The sequence below is a fragment of the Lithobates pipiens genome, unplaced genomic scaffold (assembly GCF_037356315.1).
Source record: "Lithobates pipiens isolate NorthernLeopardFrog02 unplaced genomic scaffold, aLitPip1_a1.2 Scaffold_22, whole genome shotgun sequence".
Classification (NCBI taxonomy): domain Eukaryota; kingdom Metazoa; phylum Chordata; class Amphibia; order Anura; family Ranidae; genus Lithobates; species Lithobates pipiens.
In genome coordinates, this window is record NW_027507784.1 from 341,464,625 (window position 1) to 341,487,979 (window position 23,355).

The window sequence follows — 23,355 nt, forward strand, 5'->3', positions numbered from 1 at the left end:
TGGGCGGAGCTGTCAGCGTTGGTGGGCGGATGTCTGGAGCCGGCGGCAGTCCCACCTTCTGGCCGCCAGGTGTCGCTCCCACCACACACACACACACACTCACAGACTCTCTCGGGCACAGAGCGGAGCGCGCCGGGTGACGTCACCCTTTGCTCGGGGCAGATCTCGCGAGATGCGATAACTGAGGGCGGAGTGGGCGGTCCGCTGACAGCAGGGAGAAGGGGGCGGGGTCAGTCGAGGCCGGAGCCGCAGACTTACCAGAGAGAGCGAGGAGAGAGAGGAGAACCGGAGACCGAGCACAGGGGGGAGGAGCCTACACACCGAGCACAGGAGGAGGAGGAGCTTCCGGAGAGCGCCCAGAGAGAGGAGAGCCGCTGCCGGTGTCCCCTATAGAATCCCCCCAACACCTTCTCCTACAGAGAGAGAGGAGACCCTCACAGCCGGTGCCCCCTATAGAATCCCAGACACAGGGGACAGCCATATCACCCCGACTGACCCCCGAAGGGGCCCCTCACAGCCGGAGTCACCCATAGAACACCCAGCCGGTGCCCCCTATAGAACCCTTGCGGTGTCAGTTGTCACCCATAGACTACCTGCAGCTTCGTCCGGCGTCCCGCGAGACGACAGCCCGAGCCGGGAGTCACCTATAGAGCCACAGCCACCGGGTTCGTATACATCTGGGGTCACCTATAGAATTCTACCTGCGGGGGGCACACCGACATCACCCTGCGTGGACCGCACAGACCCCCCCCCCACCACTGGTGCCACCTATAGAATGTCTGTATGCACCCGGTGCCACCTATAGAATTTCCACCGGAGCGCCCGGAAGTCACCCACAGCCGCAGCTGCCGTCACCCGTGGAACAGCGCTCAATGGGACTCTATGCACCCCGTGTCGCCTATAGGATTATACCCAGGAGGACTGTAAGCATCCTGTGTCGCCTAAAGATTTTCAACCGGGGCATCTGAAGTCACCTGCAGCCGAGTCGCGGCTGGCGTCGCCCATAGAATCGTACTTGGCAGGACTGTATAGATGTGGTGTCACCCATAGAATCGTACTTCACGGTCTTTGCACTGCGAGTTTCACCTATATAATTCTTAACGGGACATCAAAGGCCACCTACAGAGCCACAAGAATCGCACTTGGCAGGACTGTATAAATCCAGTGTCGCCTATAGAATCATATTCTTTGGTCCTGTGTCACTTAGGGACTCTCCCCAGCACATGGGAGGCTGCCTGCAGAGCCACAGCTGGTGTCGCCTATAGAATCGTGCTGGGCAGGACTGTATAGATTCACCATCGCCTATGGAATCGTGTTCAACAGGGCTGTATGCATGTGGTATTGCCTATAGCATTCTCACCAGGACATTGGAGCCTGCCTGCAGAGCCACAGCTGGGGTCGCCTATAGAACTGTACTTGACAGGACTGTATAAATCCGGTGTCACCCATAGAATCATATTCAACTGGGGCTGTATACATGCAGTGTTGCCTATAAAATTATCACAGGACATTAATGACCACCTGCAGCGCATTTCACCTATAGAATCGTACTTGGCAGGAATGTATAGATCCGGTGTCATCTAAAGAATTCTAGGGGCCGCTTACAGAGGAACAACCATAAAGGAGCCTCTCAAATTTGGGACTAAATTATACAGCTGGTGTCGCCTATACATTTATACCCGCTGGGACTGCAAATATCATAGAGCTGGTGTCACGTATAAAGCCACCCCTGCAAGTGGTGTCCCCTATACAATTATACCCGCTGGGACTGCATATACCATAGAACCGGTGTCGCGTATAAAGCCACCCCTGCAACTGGTGTCACTTATATAATGCCTACCGGGACTGTATACATGTGGTGTCATCCGTAGGATGTCCGCCAGGACTGCATACATCTGGTTTCACCCATAGAAGCCTACCCACCAGGACTGTGGGCATTTGGCACCTACAGAAGCATACTTATCAGGACTGTATACATTTGCAGTCCCTCCAAGAACTGCTTTTTAATGCCTCGTGTCACCTATAAAGCTTTCTCTGCATTTGGTGTCACCTATCGAAGCTTGGCCACTAGGACTGTATATATCTGGTATCACCTATAGAAGCATACCAATAAGGACTGTATACACCTGGTGTTACCTATATGATCAGAACACCCAGGACTAGACATCTGACTAAGGACTGCATACACTCTGTCAAGTTTTGAATTGGACCACCCAGGATTATAGACCTCTACCTGTTCTATACATCCAGTGTTACCTATACAAGCACCCTCACTGGCCCCCCCCGTGTCACCTATAGAGCAACACCGGCCGGACTGCATACCTCCCATGTCGCCTACAGAACGACATCACAGGGACTGTTTACCTGTATTGTCAGCGGTATGCAAACCGTACCTGTCCACTGACACCTATAGGACCACTTTCAGAAGGACTGTATGTGTACAGTGTCAGTAAGAGGCACCTTGTCACCTATAGGATTGTCTTCATCTGAGTCACCTGTAGAGGCATCCTCAGCCGGAACTTCAGACTCTTCCTGTCACCTATAGAACGACTGTCTGAGATGTATGGAGGGTTTTCTGGATCATTGATCATGAGCTGCCTATACATTCACCGGAAACACCCGTCAGCCTTGTTTATAGGCCGATCTTGGAACATATAGATTTTCTATTGGCTATAAATTCTTCATCTCTGGGAGCTTAAAGATCCACCTGTGTATATCTGATCCTTGTCTCCGGGGGGCCCCTGATACCTATACATCCGCCCGTTTATCTCCAAGGGCCCCCGTCACCTATAGATCCACTTGCCGGAACGTATAGATCTCCCAGACTGTCACCCTTGGGACGTTTTTACTTCTTTGACAGCTAAAGATCGCCTGGAACATATCCCGGAGCTTACAGGTCCATCTGGATATAACTTTTGTCTGCCGGGACGTATAGATCTGCCGGGGACCTGCAAATATCTCCTGCCTACCGGGGTCCACCTATAGATCCTTCATGACCTTTTACCCATTATATTGATCCTCCACCACCTATACATCACTATTCTCTCATCACCCCCTTGCTGTATAGATCCCCAGACTTCCCTCCCCTCCTCCTCACCTCCCATCCCATCACCTCCTATAGATCCTTCCACTGTCTCTATACATCTGACCCCCCCCCCCCCATTACCTATCACCCCATATATACATCTGACACCCCCCCCCCCCCCCCTTATCTATCCTCCATCCCTATATACATATCCATCTTCACTCTGCTATCACTCACATTCAACAGTTGCCTCTCACTTCCCCTCTGCTGTCTCCTATAGATTGCAGTGGAGGTGATCATTGCCCCCCTCCTATAGGGGCACCTCCTGTACCCCTCCCCCCCCCCCCCCCGATCTCTCTGATCATCTCCAATCCACCCACTTCCCTTCCTTTTGATTACTTGCTCTGCCCTTTACCCCGGAGATCCCTGCGCCCGGCTGCAGCATGACGCTCCATCTCCTGGGAATGCCGCCTCCTCCGACTCTCCGCTGGAGCTGAGACCACCAGACGGGTGCAACTGGAAGAACCCCCACCCACCCCCACCCCCACCCGCCACGTTCTTCCCTGCGAACTGCAAGACCGGCTCTTATATGAAGGTAAACTTGTGTCTGTGTGTGTCTATTGTGTCACATTGTGGGGCATCGTATACTCAGAGGGTGGCCCTCAGGGCGTAGATCATGTATGGTGCTGGTGACCCTAATCTTCAGTTCCTGAGCTGTCGCGCCCCCCCCCCCTTCCAATCGTTCTGCCAGCCGAGGCTCCTCCCCAACCCCCCCCCCGCCCCCCCGGGCATGCCAGTGACTCGATTGAATGCCAGAGATGTCGCCCACCCCTCTGCCAGCTGACGGGCATATTAACCCCCCCCAGGCAGCGGATGGAGGCGGGTCACTCTTGGCACAGATCTTGCATGCCGGTGCCCCTATTCTCCAATTGCAGGCTGTCACCCCCACCCCCTGTGCCAGCTGACGGGCAAATTATACCCCCAGTGTAATGGGGGGGGGGGGTGTCCCATCTTGCAAGCCAGTGACCCTAATCCTGAATTCCAGAGCCATCACCCCACGCCCCCTATGCTAACTGAAGACTCCCCCTTCCAGTGGCATAATATACCCCCCCCCCCCCCCCCCCCAGGCCAGGAGATGGAGGCGGGTCACTCTTGGCACAGATCTTGCATGCCGGTGCCAATATTCCCCAATTCCAGGCTGTCGCCCCACCCCCTGTGCCAGTTGTGGGGCAAATTGTACACCTAGGGTTAGAACCCCCCCCCCCCATATCTTGCAAGCCAGTGACCCTAATCCTGAATTCCATAGCAATTACCGCACACCCCCTCTGCCAACTGAATGCCCCCACCCCCCCTTCCAGTGGCAAATTATACCCCCCCTCCCCCCAGGGCAGCAGATGAAGGCAGGTCGCTCTCGGCACAGATCTTGCATGACGGCACCCCTATTCTCCAATTCCAGAGCCTTCACCCCACCCCCTGTGCCAGCTGAGGGGCACAATATACCCCAATCTTGCAAGCCAGTGACCCTAATCCTGAATTCCAGAGAAATCGCCCCAAACCCCTCTGCCAACTGAAGCCCCCCCCTCCAGGGCAGCTGATGGAGGTGGGTAGCCCTCAGGGCACTGATCTTGAATGCTGGTGGCTCTAATCTCGAATGCCAGAGCGGGTCACCCCCCCCCCCCATTCTTCTGCCTCTTGAGGGGCATATTATGCCCCCACCCACTAGGATAATGAATGGAGGTGGGTCGCTCTCGGCACAGATTTTGCATGCTGGTGACCCTAATCTTCAATTTTTAAGCTGAAACCCCCCCCCCCCCAAATGCTTCTGCCAGCATAAGTGTTTAAATACCCCCCCCCCCAATAGCCCTTAGGGCACATATCTTGCATGCCAGTAACTCTATTCTCCAATTCCATAGCTCTCTCCCCACCCCCTCTGCCAGCTGAGGGGCACATTATACCCCCCCCCTCTACTGCAGCATGTTGGGGAGGACATCAATCGGGGCGCACATTTGGCAAGCCAGTGACCCTGATCCTGAATTCCATATTCGTCGCATTATACCCTCTTGTAGGGCATTGGTTGGAGAGGCAAGTTGCCCTTGGGGCACAGGTCTTGCATTCCAGTGACCCTAATCTCGAATTCCAGAGCCGTCAGAACCTCCCCCCCCCCCCCCCCACCTTTCCTCTTGCCAGCTGAGGGGGACATAATACACCCCCCTCTAGGGCAGTGTATGGAGGCGGGTACCGCTTAGGGCACAGATATTGCATGCCAGTGACCCTGTTCTCCAATCTCATAGCCTTCATCCCACCCCCCTGTGCAAGCTGAGGGGCATAGTATAGTACACCCTCCTCTCTAGGGCATTAGATGGATGTAGGTCTCATGCAGGGTGTAGATATTGCATGCTGGTGACCCTAATCTTCAATTCCTGAACAACCCCCCCCCCCCCCCCTCCGCCCAATTCATCTTTAAGCTGAGGGGCATAGGAGCATAATATACCCCCCACTAGGGCTTTAGATGGAGAGTCACCCTCAGGGCACAGATCTTGCATGCCAGTAGCCTTCCACCCCCCCCCCCCCAACGCTGAGGGGGTACATAATCTCCCTTCTAGGACAATGAATGGAGGTGGGTCACTCTTGGCACAAATCTTGCATACTGGCGACCCTAATCTTTAATTCCTGAGCCCCCCCCCCCCCCCCCCCCCAGCCTACCTCCACTAGGGCATTGGAGTCACCCTTGGGGCACAGATCAGTAGCCTTACTCTCCACCCCCCCCCCCCCCCCGTGCTGAGAGGTACATACCCCCCTTCTAGGACAATGAATGGGGTGGCACAAATCTTCCAGGCTGGCACCCCTAATCTTTAATTCCTGAGCCCCCCTCCATCCTGCCAGCTGAGGGGCATATACCCCCTACTAGGGCAGCGTAATGAAGTTGGGGGGGTGGGGGGCGTCACATCTTATAAGCCAGTGACCCCTAATCTTGAATTCAGAACCATCACCCCCCTCCCCCTTCCCTGCCAGCTGAGCGGCACATCATACCCTCCCTCTAGGGCAGCATATTGGAGGGTCGCATCTGGCATGCCGGTGACCCTAATCCTCTGCCTGCCGAGGGGCACGTTATCCCCTTTTTAATCTTCTGCATAACCAATAAGTATACCAGTGACCCCAATCCTGTATCACCCCCCCCCCCCCATGAACCCCAATGGTGGGCTGTGGATTTCTCTGATCCTTCAATCACCCCCGGGGGGTGGTGGGAGGGAGGAGGGGGGCACCGTCGTCCTGCCATCCGGCTGGCATTGTTGAGCGGAGCCCCTTCATCTGGAGATCTGCAGATTAACCATTCATAAAAAAAAAAAAAAAAACGGCGGTCTGTATCGCGGAATGTATCTGTGATTTGTGTTTTTTATTCTGGTGTTTGCAGAAAGCTCGGCGTGGTGCTGACAGACGTGGTTTTCTTTTTTTTTTTTTTTTTTTTTCTTCTATGAGCGCACAGATATAGATGTAGCATTACGTCACTTCTTCTTCTGTGTGCGTCCCCCTGCAGCAGAAGCTGAGCCCTCCGCCGCTCCGGATCGGTCATCTGCAGCTTTATTGTTCATCGCGTGCGTCTGACAGCTGTGACAGCGCCTGGACCCCCTGCAGGGAGGACGCCGCGATAAATGCAAAAAAAAAAAAAAGGGGGGGTGCATCATTGCTAAAGTTTAGTGCGAGCCCCACGAACGCCGCGTACCCGTGATCCGCACACTGACATCATAACAATGAATTAAAGGAGAGCACCGCACTTCAACTAATACAGCAAAACTGCATAGAGCTTTTCCGTTCACACAATGAGGTGGGGGGGGGGGTGGTAAAACCTCATTACACCGTTTTATCCGCATGATCGGGGGGGGGGGGGGGGTGGGTAGACGTTTCATGGCCACGATGCTTTGCAAGAATTATCCCCCCCCCCCCCCCCCCCGTCCTTTTTAGCATCAGCCGGATGCAACCCATTCAAGTCAAATGCTCTCTAAAAGAGCAATCCAAACGTTGATTGCTCTTCAGAGAGCACCACTGGTGTAAATTAACCTTTAGCATGTGGGCTGGCATTCACTTTGGGGGGGGGGGGGGGGGTGTTAAAAAAAAAAAAAAAAAAAAAAAACTTTTGAGAGCTGCATGCTTCTGGCCAAAATGAGAATCACGTTTTTTTTTTGCTTAGAATAAAAAGATTACGGCTCTTGCTACGTAAAATCTTTCACGTTATACAAAAAGGATTGGGCTGACTTTACTGGTTGTTTTTTATTTTTTATTTTATTTTATTAAAGTGTAATTTTTTCCCCAAGAAATTGCATTTGAACAACTGCTGGGCAAATACAGTGTGACATAAAATATTGCAACAACCACCATTTTATTCTCTAGGGTCTCTGCTAATAAAAAAAAAAATATATATATATATATATATATATTTTTTTTTATATATTAAGGGTTCTAAGTAATTTTCTAGAAAAAAAAAAATACGATTTTAACTTGAAGCTAACAAATGTCAGAAAAATGTTTAAGTGGTTAAACTTCCCTCATTTAGACGCCAAAGTGTATCCCTTTTGATCTAAAAGACAAATTGTTACAATGTTTATACTTAGAGGGGGGCACTTACCTTTCCTGGAGTCCAGCGATGTCGGAGGCCGAGCAATCGCTCGGCTCTCGGCTGCTGTCGGTGTCATTCTCAGTGAGGGAATCTGGAAGTGAAGCGTTGCAGCTTCACTTCACGGTTCCCTACTGCGCATGCGCGAGCCACGCAGCGCAATGGGACCTGCGTGTGTCTGAGCAGACAGCGCGCCGGGACAGAAACAGCATAGACTCCCGTGGGAGTCTATGCCCGGAAGTGGGTGCAAATACCTGTCTTAGACGGGTATCTGCACCCCCCCTCCCCCCTGAAAGGTGTCAAATGTGACACCGGTGGGGGGGAGGGTTCCGAAAAGCAGAGCTTCAATTTTTGTGTGAACCTCCGCTTAAGTTCCACTGCTAAAGATGTGATTCCTCGTTTTTTTTTTTTTTTTTTTTTTTCCTTTCTTTTGAGTGCTGCAGCTTTAGAGGAGCAGAGAGAATTCTCCGCATAGAAAGAATCGGGAAACCCTTTGTCAAGACCGCAATAGGGGAAAGAATCGCGATAACGATTTTTAACAATTAATCGCTGCTGCGTCGCATAGGAGTGGCGCGCCGAGTAGGAGTGTTGCGTAAGAGTGGCGCGTTGGCGGAGCGTCGCGTAGGAGTGGCTCGTCGCGTATGGAGGGCATGTAGGAGTGGCGCGTGGCCGATGCGTCCGCTCAGAAGGATGAAAGACCTGTCATATGATGTCCTCCCAAAGAGGTGCCACAAGATCTTTCACTGGCTGTGTCCACCAGAGACAGCCAATGACGGATCACTTTGCCGGCCCCGCTGCAATCACAGCAGATTACATGACCGTTGTAACCAATGGATGGCCTCCTTTCATGCCATTCATTGTATGGAATTATGTTTTGCTAGCTGTGATTGGCCACACTTTTGCTTTGGCCAATCACAGCACAAGACAATGAATGAATCCGCTTTCATTCAGTAACAATGGTTGCTTATATCAATGAAATTCATTGATTATAAGCAATCGCAATGTATAAAAAATATAAAATAAAATAATCCTGAACACTTCCCCAGAGTAATACAATGTTACTAGGATAATACTATGATGCTCTGGTCAGTGTGTCCCAAAAAAATGACCTCTTTTCTTCCTTCCCCTTTATTTATATATATAAAAAAAAAATGTCTCCAATCAGTGTCCCTGATCACTGCCCCACCAGTTTATATGATGACGCTGCACTGGTGACAGAATGTAAAAAGTGAAAAAATGTTTTTCATTTTCTTTTTGTTTCCAAAAAATTGCAACTTCAGAAAACTCCCCGTGCCTCTTACTAAATACCTTGGACTGTCTACTTTCCAAAAAGGGGGGAGGGGGGGTGTGTGATTTGGGGGGTATCTGTACCGTCCTTGTTGCTGGCAATATGTGCCGCATGCGCAGTACACAGCAAAACAAGAATTGGAAAATCTCCGAACATGAACGGCACCTGTGCCGTCGAGTCGAGGTGGCTAGCCCCACCATCCAAGCGCACATAGAGCTGGAAATAAAAATCCTAGAGCCGAGGCGAAGCGTGGCGAGTGGAAGCTCGCCCTCGCGGGCGAGCTTCACTCGCCACGCTTCGGGCTCGGCCTCGCTGCACTCGGCTCTTTATATTTCAACTCTATGTCCACTTGGATGGTGGGGATAGAACCTGAACTGACGGCACAGGCGCCGTTCATCTTCGCGTATTTTCGGAATCTGTGTGTGCTGTGTACTGCGCATGCGGACACTATCCGACCGATGGGGGACTCTATATGATAGGACACCGGCATTTTCAGGCCTCAAGAAATTAGATTGGCCGCCAGTACATCCGGATTGATCAATATATATCTCATAGTTTGTGGACTCTGTAACTTTCCCACAGACTAAATAATATGCACGGATTTGGGTTCTTTTCCCCAAAGAAATATATTTTGGCCTAAATTTATGAACAATGATTTATTTTCAAAATTCTATAACTGAATCGAAGACAAATTTTTTTTTTTTTTAATTATTATTATTAATAATGTTTTTTTTTTTTTTTTTTTTTTTTTTTTAGCAAAAAAATTTAAACCCCAGTGGTGATTAAATACCACCAAAATAAATCTCTATTTGTGTGAGCAAAATGATAAAAAAGATGTCATGTGTACAGTGTTGCATGACCGTGCAATTGTCATTCAAAGTGTGACAGCGCTGAAAACTGTCCTGGGCAGGAAGGGAATGAAGGTGTCCGGTATTGAAGGGGTTAAACTTTGGAAACCCAGGCTGACTGAAAGAAACCGACCGCCATTGCTGCTTCCTTCTGGAAATTTGGAGTCCATGACAAGCATGCAGCAAGTGAAGTCAGAACTCCCGTTCTGCGGGCTTGTTTGGAGCTTGAAAGTAGTGAAGCCAACGGATCACCATAAGATGTCAGACAGGAAGACCGGCAATGGCGTCCTCCAGATTTCCCTCTGCAAGCCTTTGGTCTGAGCTTAATGCCTTCCATTGCAGTCTGATTCCGCAGAATTTCAGGGCAAGACCAATATGGGGGGGGGGGGGGGGGACTGCAGAAGGTTTGGAAAGGGGGCAGCAATAGAGCTGGGGGTACCTCACCCTTTTTTTTTTTTTTTCCCCCCCTCTGGTTTGGGTTCAGCATCATTCGATACACGTGACTACCGGCGGTTATACGGATCTGGCTGGCAGGGCAGAGTGATGCAAGCCGTGAATGCCGATACTAGCAGTAGAGGCTCTAGGCTACGGGTGGTCAACTTTCTTGATAAGGGGGCCCTCAAGTGCGGCCCTCAAAATCACCTAAGGGCCACACATATAATTAATGAATATTCAGTGTCAGAGATAGCAGACTCACAACGGGATATAGTTGGAGACTGCAGTAATACTACAGGAGTTGGTCAGAGACTACAGACGTGATACAGGAGGCGGTCGGAGACTGCAGCCACGTTACAGGAGACGGTCGGAGACTGCAGACATGATACAGGAGGCGGTCGGAGACTGCAGCCACGATACAGGAGGCGGTCGGAGACTGCAGCCACGATACAGGAGGCGGTCGGAGACTGCAGCCACGATACAGGAGGCGGTCGGAGACTGCAGCCACGATACAGGAGGCGGTCGGAGACTGCAGCCACGATACAGGAGGCGGTCGGAGACTGCAGCCACAATACAAGAGGCGGTCGGAGACTGCAGCCACGATACAGGAGGCGGTCGGAGACTGCAGCCACGATACAAGAGACGGTCGGAGACTGCAGCCACGATACAGGAGACGGTCGGAGACTGCAGCCACGATACAAGAGGCGGTCGGAGACTGCAGCCACGATACAGGAGGCGGTCGGAGACTGCAGCCACGATACAAGAGACGGTCGGAGACTGCAGCCACGATACAGGAGGCGGTCGGAGACTGCAGCCACGATACAAGAGACGGTCGGAGACTGCAGCCACGATACAGGAGGCGGTCGGAGACTGCAGCCACGATACAAGAGACGGTCGGAGACTGCAGCCACGATACAGGAGACGGTCGGAGACTGCAGCCACGATACAGGAGACGGTCAGAGACTGCAACCACGATACAAGAGACGGTCGGAGACTGCAGCCACGATACAGGAGACGGTCGGAGACTGCAGCCACGATACAGGAGACGGTCAGAGATCACCGATATAACAGGACAATAGGGGAACACAGATTAGTGTCGGGGCTCGAGGGAGAAGGCCGTTGTCTCTAAACGCATGGTTGTCTTGTCATGGGGGAGTGTAAGGACCCATCGCTCTCCAGCTGTTGCAGCGTCACACCCCCCGGGTGTTGCTCGGCATGCTGGGATATGTGGTGACAAAACAGCTGGTTTGGTATCGGCGTCGTATAATAATTCCCGGCCGGCTGTGTGCCGGTCTCCCGATTAATCTGCTCTTTGTGAAATCCGGCGTCAGTCAAGTGACTGATCCGTGTGCCGATGGCGGTTACATCATCTGTCGCCGGGGGAATCCTCTCCTTACAGAGAGACTCGCAGCTCTCCAAGGCTAGAAACAAGAGTCCAGGGAGATGAAGGGTGTCGCCCTGTATCTGCCAATCAGATGCAAGACGTCGTCTGCTTAGTGCAGGGTAACATAAGCGGCATAGAAGAGTGCCGTTGTCGCAGGATTGATCTGTTTATCCCACGTATGAGATGATCCACCTGGGGCTCATTCACACCCGGGGCATCGATCAATGCAGGCTCGATGCACGGATGCACAAAAAAAGCAATCCTCCTAGGCCATAGAGCTGAGGGGAGGCCATTTCTCCTTTGCTCATCTCTGCTACTAGCCGCCGGATCAGTTCTTGGGGCTACCGATCGTCCAGGGTGGCACCTATAAGGAGGCACTGATAGGGGGCACTGATGGGCACCGATCGGTGATGATGAGGCTGTACTGATAGGGGGCACTGATAGGTGGCTCTGATGGGCAGCGATGATGGGCACTGATGAGGAGACACTGGTAGGGTGGCACTGATGGGGTGACACTGATGGGTGACACTGATGGGTGACACTGATGGGTGACACTGATGGGTGACACTGATGGGGTGGCACTGATGAGGAGGCACTGCTCTGATAGGTGGCTCTGATAGGTGGCTCTGATGGGCACTGATGAGGAGACACTGGTAGGGTGGCACTGATGGGGTGGCACTGATGGGGTGACACTGATGGGGTGACACTGATGGGGTGACACTGATGGGGTGGCACTGATGAGGAGGCACTGCTCTGATAGGTGGCTCTGATAGGTGGCTCTGATGAGGAGACACTGGTAGGGTAGAACTGATAGGCGGCACTGATAGGTGACACTGATGAGGTGGCACTGATGGGCGACACTGATGAGGAGGCACTGATAGGTGGCTCTGATGGGCACTGATGAGGAGGCACTGGTAGGGGTGGCACTCATGAGGCGGAACTGATAGGCGGCGCTGGCAGGTGGCACTGATGGGATGACACTGAGGAGGCACTGGTGGGACTGCTAAGGACACGGATTATCAGTGTAGATGTCCCTTTTTATAGAAGCGGGTTATCGGCTCTCCTCTCCTCATGCTGTCAGCACTATCTGTTTACCTCTGTGATCAGCTGTGATTGGACACAGCTGATCACCCGATAAAGAGATGCTGATTGGCTCTTTACCTTAATCTGTGATCAGCAGTGTCTGGAGAACACGACGACCCCAGCGCGTGCCGTCATTTTACTTCAGCCATGACTAAAGGCCTTGATGGCCGAAACGCGTTGACTGTTTCACAGCCGTTCTACATGTTTTTACAATAAAGAATTGCTAGTAAAAATCATGGCATCCAGTTACAAGTCGCGTTTGTTATGCCGTAATTTTAAAACGCGTGAAGTAAACGGGGCATTATGCACTAGAGTGCATCAAACAAGTAGAGCTGCACGATGCTGGGAAAAATGAGAATCGCGTTTCTTTTTTTTTTTTTGTTTTTTTTTTATTCTTTCTTGCTTATTTTTTTTTTTTTTATTTTGTATTTTTTTTATGTGTAATTTAAAAAAAAAAATTGCGTTTGAGAGATCGCTGCACAAATGCCGTTTGACATAAAATATTGCAACAACCAACATTTTATTCTCTAGGGTCTCTGCTAAATATATATATATATATAAATTGTAGCGCTTTGACTTTTCGAAGAGAAAATTCATGCATCATCTTTGTACAGCTGCACGATCAATCTTTAAGAATCGAGAATGCGATTCTTTCCCCCTCGTGATCCTAACAAAGCATTTTCCCGATTTCTATGCAGAGAACTCTCTGCTCAAGCGGACAGCTGCCAAAAAATATATATATATATATATATATATATATATATATATATATATATATATATATATATATATAATTATGGTTCTGAGTAATTTTTCTAGCAAAAAAGAATGATTTTAACTTGAAACCAACAAGTGTCAGAAAAAGGTTTAGTCTTTTAAGTGGTGAAACTTCCCTCATTTACAGACTGAAGTTCATGCCTTTGATCTAAAGAACAAAACGTTACAATGTTTATAGTTGGCTCAGCTGCTGAGGAATGTTGTGAAACTTGGCAGACTGCCTGTTTTTTTTTATTTTTTATTTTTTGACAGCTGTCCGCTTGAGCAGAGAACTCTCTGCATAGAATCGGGAAAATGCTTTGTTAGGATCGCGAGGGGGGAAAGAATCGTGATCTCGATTCTTAAAGATTGATTGCGCAGCTGTACAAACAAGACGCATGAACTTTTTCTTCGAAAGTCAAAGCGCTACATTGTATGGTAGTGCGTTATCATGCATTGGGATGATATTAAATATGAATTGCACCGCTGAGTAGGATCAGAGATAAAGCGAAAGTTTGGGCTAAATTGAAAATGTCGCTGGTTGGTAGGGTGAACCTTATTAAAATGATTTTTATGCCACAATTACTGTATGTTTTACATAACACTCCCATGGTGATCCCGCTTAAAATGTTTAGAATTATTAACTCCTTATTTAGGGCATTTATCTGGCTTAACAAACCTCCTAGGATACGTCTGGAGCAGCTTCAGAAACCCAAGGAGGCGGGGGGGCTAGCTCTGCCCAACCCGTGGCTCTATTATCTAGCGGCTCAACTGCAGCATATTGCCCGTGCCGTGGCAAACGGCCGGGAATTAGGTGAGGGGGTGGGGAATCCCGCCACCGCTCTTCTGACCCATGGTGCGGGCTCGGAGGGGGTGGTGGCGGGTCTGGAAACCCTATCGTTCGCCAAGTCAAACAGGCTTTTTCCAACGTATGCCCTACTTCAAAAAATATGGAATAAAACACGTCAATTGCAGAACGTGGAGGGCTTTACGGAGTATAGCCCGATATGGCATAACCGATACTATGGGGAGATGGTCGGTTTGACTTGTGCGGAACGTTGGAGGCGCTGTGGAGTGACTCTTATGTCTCAAATTTTTTCCGGGGGATCACTGCTCTCTTTTGCAGAACTGAGGGAAAGATATGGCGTCCCTCAGGGTATGTATTTTTATTATTTGCAATTGAGCCATGCTGTCACGGCTCAAGCTGGAAACAATCCCTGGAGGCAATCTCCCACCCCAATCTTTCGGTTTGTGACAGAAGCTACCAGTTTTAAAGGTTTTATATCCAGTGCCTATAACATGTTACTAAACGCATTTATGCCGGGTTTCCCTGCAACGGTGATCGCCTCCTGGGAGAGGGATGTGGGAGTATTTGAGGAGGACCAATGGGTGGAAGCCTTACAGGCAATACAAGGGTGCTCATTGAATACGGCACAGCGCTTATCGCAACTATATATTGTTATGAGGGTGCACCGAACGCCGGCCAGACTGTATAGGATGGGGATTGGGGAGGGAGACCTTTGTACCAGATGTGCCAGGGATAGGGGGGACCTCATACATCTACTTTGGCGCTGTCCCAAATTACATTTATATTGGTCGGGGGTCATTGCTACTCTCAATGGGGCCTTCCAGGTGCGGATTCCACAGGATCCAAAGGTGTGCCTTTTGGGTGTGCTGGATGATCCCTCGCTGGGGACGCCGGTTAGGGAGGCCCTGGGGAGAGCTCTTTTTCAGGCGCGCAAACTCATCCTTCAACACTGGAGGGCGAGCGACCCTCCGAGGTTGAAGGAATGGATAACTCAGATGGGGAACGTTTTAAGTATGGAAAAGTATATTTACCAACACCGAGGCCGAGCGGAACGCTTTGAGCGACTGTGGGGACCCTGGCTTGATACCCCCGGGTTGTCTCCCCTGGAGCTGGTTATGGGACGGTTGCTTAGTTAGGAGGTATAGGGCTGGCCTCACGAGGGTATGTGTTGTTGCGGGGGAGGGGGGGGGAGCAGGTAATAGGGCTGCGGCCCGTCTGGACAATCTTGACCAGTATCTGTGGTGTCATGATTGATTAAGGTGACATTAAATACCGCCTGGGGCATATGACTTTGCTATGTACAAGGTGTCTTTATGTGTACGATGTTTGACTATGTATTCTCTGCTGACGATGTGATGACCTGTGTGTGTATTTATGTGTTAAATAAAATCTGTTTTGTTTAAAAAAAAAAATATATGAATTGCACCGCAGCGTGTTTTGGCGGCGCTCCGGTGCGCACTCAGTCAGCCTACACTTCTGACTCTCGCCATTTGCACATTTTTAATTTTGCTTTCTTTTCTATGGGGTGGCATTGGAAGGGATGTTTGGCGCTGATGGGGCGAGTTGTAAATAGTTTGCAGCGAACGTTGCTGGATCTGATCTGCGCCGTGTGTCATGTGTGGGGGGGGGGGGGGGGGATCTTTATGACTATGGGACCTGCCGCATCTCCCCAGCTGTGTAACACGAGACACTTTGTAGTGGATGGAAATATGTTTGGTATGCATTAAGCGGTGAGACCTGATGATACGCTGAGAGTCCCTAATGGATTGTTTAGGAAGTAGTTAGCGGCTGTGACCTGCACCCGGCAGTAACCTTATTATCCCTCCTAATCCCCGCTCACAAGATAGTGATCCCCGCACGCCGCTGGAATGGTGGGGGATGTGTTTGGTGGTGTGACTGCCGGGTCTGCGTATTCTGGAATAGGCCGAGTGATATTCCTCGCCATGTTATCATACTAGCGCACCTCGGGAATTATTCCAGAATGCTTTATAAAACCCCCGGTGCCCAACCTGCAGCCCGGGGGGCCACTTGGGCATTTATTGACCGGCCCCTGGGGGCTCCTGTATGCAGTACACAGGCCAGTGAAGGAAAAGTAGTCTGTAGACCAGGGACTAGGAGGTAAATGGTTTGGTTTATGCCTGTCACATTGTCTGTCTTTTCTTTTTCTTTTTGCACTCATCATGTCTGCAGTCTCTGACCATCTCTTGTATCATGTCTACAGTCTCTGACAGTCTTCTGTATCATGTCTGCAGTCTCCTGTATCATGTCTGCAGTCTCTGACCATCCCTTGTATCATGTCTGCAGTCTCTGACCATCTCTTGTATCACGTCTGCAGTCTCTGACCATCTCTTGTATCACGTCTGCAGTCTCTGACCATCTCTTGTATCACGTCTGCAGTCTCTGACCATCTCTTGTATCACGTCTGCAGTCTCTGAAAGTCTTCTGTATCATGTCTGCAGTCTCTGACCATCTCTTGTATCATGTCTGCAGTCTCTGACCATCTCTTGTATCATGTCTACAGTCTCTGACAGTCTTCTGTATCATGTGTGCAGTCTCTGACCATCTCTTGTATCATGTCTACAGTCTCCTGTATCATGTCTACAGTCTCTGACAGTCTTCTGTATCATGTGTGCAGTCTCTGACCATCGCTTGTATCATGTCTGCAGTCTCCTGTATTGTGTCTGCAGTCTCTGACCATCTCTTGTATCACGTCTGCAGTCTCTGACAGTCTTCTGTATCATGTGTGCAGTCTCTGATCATATCGTGTGCAGTCTCTGACCATCTCTTGTATCATGTCTACAGTCTCTGACCATCTCCTGTATCATGTGTGCAGTCTCTGATCATATCGTGTGCAGTCTCTGACCATCGCTTGTATCATGTCTGCAGTCTCCTGTATCGTGTCTGCAGTCTCTGACCATCTCCTGTATCATGTCTGCAGTCTTTGACCATCTCTTGTATCATGTCTACAGTCTCTGACCGTCTCCTATCCATTGTCATGTCTGCAGTCTCTGACCGTCTCCTCTCCTGTATGTCTGCAGTCTTTGACCATCTCTTGTATCATGTCTGCAGTCTTTGACCATCTCCTGTATCATGTCTGCAGTCTGATCCTCTCCTGTATCATGTCTAGGGGTGGAGGAGGTTGGGGATTGGGGAACAGCAAGTTAGACATTCCAGCTTAGGAACACCTAATAGTGATCCCGCCCCATTTTGTTTACTAAGGATGAGCGAATCGTATCGGCCTGGATGGGGTTCACACGGGACATTCGCATGGCGGTTGTTAGCTCTGCGTAATTAACGTAAAACTTTTTAAGTGACCCCCCCCCCCTGGAACATGCAGTCTACATAATTCAGAGAGCACAAAGAACGGCTTTATACGCCTTGCCCCGGGGGGTGGGGGGGGGCTTCATCTACTCCCCAGCTGCCAGGACTGGCACGGTGACAAATGTCATCCCTCGTTCACATGAATCTGTTCGCTGCATCCGTTCTCAGCTCATTGAGGATTTTCTAATGATACGTCAGCTGGGTGTACACATCCGCACCGGGGGGGGAGCGCCGGCGCGTTCCTGGACAGGCAATTCCCGTAGTGTGTGAAGGGCACCTGTTATTGTAATGTTGCGAGGAGCTCTTATAGAAAGTAGTATTACTGCGGAGACCAGCATTGTCAGACTGAAGGGGGGGGGGAGGGGGCGGCAAGACCGCAACTCAGACCACGCAATTCTCAGCATGTCAACTTGGACCCGCAATGTAGGCTGAGCGCCTCTCAGCAGGTGATCGATTGTTCCCATGTAAGACCCGCACTTAGTGCAAAATTGCTCATGTTCCAGACAGGCACAGAAACGCGTTGCCCTTGGACAGGCACAGAAAAGCGTTTCCCTTGGACAGGCACAGAAAAGCGTTGCCCTTGGACAGGCACAGAAAAGCGTTGCCCTTGGACAGGCACAGAAACGCGTTGCCCTTGGACAGGCACAGAAACGCGTTGCCCTTGGACAGGCACAGAAACGCGTTGCCCTTGGACAGGCACAGAAACGCGTTGCCCTTGAACGGACAGGCACAGAGGCGATTCAGTTCGCGTTGTGCGCTATACAAATTTTTCATTCATTCAGAAACGCGTTGCTCTTGAACAGACACCCAGCAGTTCCGTTAATTCTTATTTGCACCCCCCTCCCCCCACACACATCTGCTAACATGCCCCCCCCCCCCTACGCTTCGGTGCGGCATGCCCTTGGAAAAGGGTCAGAGACGTCTTTTCTGCATTTCTCATTTCTTGCACACGGGGCAGCCCATTGAAATGTCCGGGTCGCCCTACAGGCGGAAACGCGTTTGCTGTCGCACCTGTAAGGTGTGATTCTGGCGTTGCACCTACGCGCTTTTTTTATTTTTTTTTTTATTTTTTTTAAATCTGGGGTTGTAAAGGTGTTCGGTGCGCACAAAGCGGATTAATATTGAGAAAGCTTTAACCCCCCCCCCCCCCCCCCCCAGGCCTTTCCGGGCACCTTTCTGTTCACATGTAACAACCTTCTTTTCTTTTTCTAGGAGCAAAACAAAAAAATTACTTGGAACCCCCCGAAAATGATATCATATTTTTCAAAGCAGAAGCCCTAGAGAATAAATTGGTGGGTTTTGCAATTTTTTATTTTTTTTTGTTGAGTCACACCGTATTTGTGCATCGGTTTTTCGAACGCAATTTGTTTGGGAGAGAAAAACGTGTTTTTTTTTTTTTTTTTTTCAATATTAATGCGATTTGTAAAATATATAAAAAGATGATGTTTGCGCCGAGTAAATGGATACCAAACGCGTCACTCTTTTAAAATTGCGCACGCGCTCGTGCAGCAGTGACAAACTGTTACTATCTCTAGGTGACGCTTTAGAAGCCTTTTCAGGTGAAGCACTTTAGATGTACAGAGGAGGTGCGAGAATTACTGGCCCTGGTCTGACGTTCGCTGCGATACCTCACACGTGTGTGGGACGATCGCTGTTTTGTGTGCATGCGGGGGGGGGGCACTTTTTTATTTATTTTTTAACACTGTTGCTTTAAAAAAAATAAAATAAAAAAAATAAATATATATATGTATATATGTATATATGTGTGTGTGTGTATATGTGTGTATATATATATATATATAATTATCTATATCTATCACTTCGATTTCTGATTTGCTCTTACAAGAAAGCTGTCCGTCGATTTACAAATAACGGTCCTGGGATGACCGTCCCCATATGAAAATTAGAAGACCGATGACGTAGCAGGTATGTGACCGGTCGGCAAGTGGTTAAAGAGTAACTTTTTTTTTTTTTTTTTTTTTTTTAAGGAAACCCCTCCCCCTCTGAGGGATCTCTGTACATTGCAGGGATTGTAACAAACTTTGTTGCAGATTCCCTACCCTTTTTGTTAGTATGAAGAAATTGCTGTTTTTGTTTCTCTGTGTCCGTGTCCGGAGTGATTTCATCATCATTAATCAGCTGCTGCGCTTGCAAGGCTCTAATGAAGAAAGTGGCAAGGTCTGTGTCCCTTTTTTTTTTTAACCGTGATTTCCCTTTTTGGAAGTACAGTTCTTTGCGAAAGTATTCGGCCCCCTTGAACTTTTCAACCTTTTGCCACATTTCAGGCTTCAAACATAAAGATATAAAATTTAAATTTTTTGTGAAGAATCACCAACAAGTGGGACACAATTGTGAAGTGGAACGAAATCTATTGGATAATTTAAACTTTTTTAGCAAATAAAAAACTGAAAAGTGGTGCGTGCAAAATTATTCGGCCCCTTTACTTTCAGTGCAGCAAACTCACTACAGAAGTTCAGCGAGGATCTCTGAATGATCCAATGTTGTCCTAAATGACTGATGGTGATAAATAGAATCCGCCTGTGTGTAATCAAGTCTCTGTATAAATGCACCTGCTCTGTGATAGTCTCAGGGTTCTGTTGAAAGCGCAGAGAGCATCATGAAGACCAAGGAACACACCAGGCAGGTCCGTAATACTGTTGCAGAGAAGTTTAAAGCCGGATTTGGATACAAAAAGATTTCCCAAGCTTTAAACATCCCAAGGAGCACTGTGCAAGCGATCATTTTGAAATGGAAGGAGTATCAGACCACTGCAAATCTACCAAGACCTGGCCGTCCCTCTAAACTTTCAGCTCAGACAAGGAGAAGACTGATCAGAGATGCAGCCAAGAGGCCCATGATCACTCTGGATGAACTGCAGAGAACTACAGCTGAGGTGGGAGAGTCTGTCCATAGGACAACAATCAGTCGTACACTGCACAAATCTGCCCTTTATGGAAGAGTGGCAAGAAGAAAGCCATTTCTCAAAGATATCCATAAAAAGTCTCGTCTAAAGTTTGCCACAAGCCACCTGGGAGACACACCAAACATGTGGAAGAAGGTGCTCTGGTCAGATGAAACCAAAAACGATATGTTTGGCGTAAAAGCAACACAGCTCATCACCATCAACACACCATCCCCACTGTCACACATGGTGGTGGCAGCATCATGGTTTGGGCCTGCTTTTCTTCAGCAGGGACAGGGAAGATGGTTAAAATTGAGGGGAAGATGGATGCAGCCAAATACAGGACCATTCTGGATGAAAACCTGTTGGAGTCTGCAAAAGACCTGAAACTGGGACGGAGATTTATCTTCCAACAAGACAATGATCCCAAACATACAGCAAAATCTACAAAGGAATGGTTCACAAATAAACGTATCCAGGTGTTAGAATGGCCAAGTCAAAGTCCAGACCTGAATCCAATCGAGAATCTGTGGAAAGAGCTGAAAACTGCTGTTCACAAACGCTCTCCATCCAACCTCACTGAGCTCCAGCTGTTTTGCAAGGAAGAATGGGCAAGAATTTCAGTCTCTCGATGTGCAAAACTGATAGAGACACCCCAAGCGACTTGCAGCTGTAATCGCAGCAAAAGGTGGCTCTACAAAGTATTAACGCAAGGGGGCCGAATCATTTTGCACGCCCCACTTTTCATTTTTTTATTCGTTAAAAAAGTTTCAAAAATCCAATAGATTTCGTTCCACTTCACAATTGTGTCCCACTTGTTGGTGATTCTTCACAAAAAATAAAAATTTTATATCTTTATGTTTGAAGCCTGAAATGTGGCAAAAGGTTGAAAAGTTCAAGGGGGCCGAATACTTTTGCAAGGCACTGTATCTCTCCAAAAATAAAAAATAAATTGCTGCAGGGGATGCCCAAAATCTGACTTGTATCTTAGTGCAGACTCCTGGGAAAATCAGTGAGCCAATCACACAAGTAGGGAATGACATTTCTGAGGTGGGGGGGGCGCTCTATATACCAGCTGTGTACAAAGCGCCTCCAGGTGGCCATATTGCATTCTACAGAAAATGACAGCGGCTGCAGAAAGAAAAGGGAAGAGAATTTTTAATTACATTTAATTACAAGATGACTCGTGTAGCTGTTATATGCTGGATTGTTATATATATATATATATATATATATATATATATATATATATATATATATATATATATATATATATATATATATATATATATATATATATAATTTTTTTTTTTTTTTTTTGATTTTTTTTAATTAGATTTTATTTGTTTTTTTCCTCACCATGATAGCTGGGTTACCATTTTAATTCATTTTTTTTTTCTCGTTTTCCTTTTTTTTTTTATTTATTTTATTACATTTTTTTTTCTTCCCCATGATAGCTGGGTTTACCCTTTAATTCATTCATTCATTTTTTTTTTTTTTTTTTGTGACAGAGTCGCTTTAATTAAAGCAGAAATCCTGCAGTATAATGAATTTTGTGCTTTTATTACTTTTTTATGTTTTTTTTTTATCTGGTCTCATTGTTTGGATAGCAGTGCGTCTTTTATCTGTGAAGTAATTGGATGGCGGCAGACGGTGTGAATGTGTGTCGATCTGTTATCAGCGCGGTGGCGGCGGTGGACGGGGTCTGTTAGCTCTGGTTATCTCAGCTAATAAAAATAGGTGTTGATGAGCCGCTCCAGCACCTGTCTGATAATAGCGATGTCTCCAGCCACGCCAAAAGGCACGCGATGAGGGGGGGGGGGGGCGCCTCTCGCTGGGCCCAATTACAGAAAAACTGAGAATGTATTATTACCCAATTTTTTATTTTTTTTGTAATTAGAAATATTCACATGGATTACAATTGTATGCTGTGTGTCCTTTTCACACCCCAATACTGCTGTAAAGTACATGCTGCGTTTTTTTTCTTTTTTTTTGGATGGCACCGCGCTGCTGTGAGGTGACATGACTGAAGTGGCGCTTTGTACGCTTCTAATAAAGTTTAAAAAAAAAAAAAGGCAGATGTGATGAGCAGGAAGACGCGTCATCCCCTCACTGCTGGGCATTGCTGGCAGCATGCTGCATCATAGCGTCTTGGCATAAAACGAACGAACCCCGATACACTTTGTATATAACTTTGTACAACCCTTTTCTGGCACTTTTGGGTGGAACTCCGCATTAAATTAAACAAAAAGTGTGACTTCACCTTTAAGGACTTCTGATCCCCTGACATGCCACTTTTTTTTGGGGGGGGAGGGGGAGCGTCTACATCGTTTTCACAGGAACCCAGCTCACACTTCCGCTTATGGCGCCGAGTGGAGGTTCTCCTCTCCCTGCAATCTTCTGGGACACGTCGCTCAGGACGTGCAGCGCGACCCGCGCATGCGCACTGCGCACCCGGCTGTGAAGCTGTTACAACTGGGTCATTATATATATATAATTTTTTTTTTTTAGCAGAGACCCTAGAGAATATAAAAAGCGATTGCTGCAATTGTTTGTATTTGGAGTGTTTTTTTTTTTAGAAATTATTTTTTTTTTTTGGCAAAAAAATGCATTCCCTAAAAACATGTATTACCCAATTTTGGGCTAAAATGCAACCACTAGCTGACCAGGCCTTTTCTGGAATTTTTTGTTTACTAGTAAAAATCAATATTTTTTTTCTAGAAAATTACTTTTAACCCCCAAACATTTTTATATATGTAAATAATGTGTGTGTGTATGTATGTGTATATATTTATATTATATATATATATATATATATATATATATATATATATATATATATATATATATATATATATATAACTGCACAATTCATCGTCAAGAATCGTTATCGCCA

At 48.2% G+C, this 23,355-nt stretch overlaps 1 protein-coding gene across 1 annotated transcript in view; it reads left to right on the forward strand.

Moving 5' to 3' along the window:
* Positions 1 to 231: 231 nt before the first annotated feature.
* Positions 232 to 23,355, forward strand: part of PTPN4 (protein tyrosine phosphatase non-receptor type 4) — a 172,009-nt gene continuing 148,885 nt past the window's right edge. The window contains exon 1 of the mRNA XM_077450205.1: positions 232 to 3,620. The gene's annotated coding sequence lies outside the window, so the exon portion shown is untranslated. The remainder of the gene's footprint in view (positions 3,621 to 23,355) is intronic.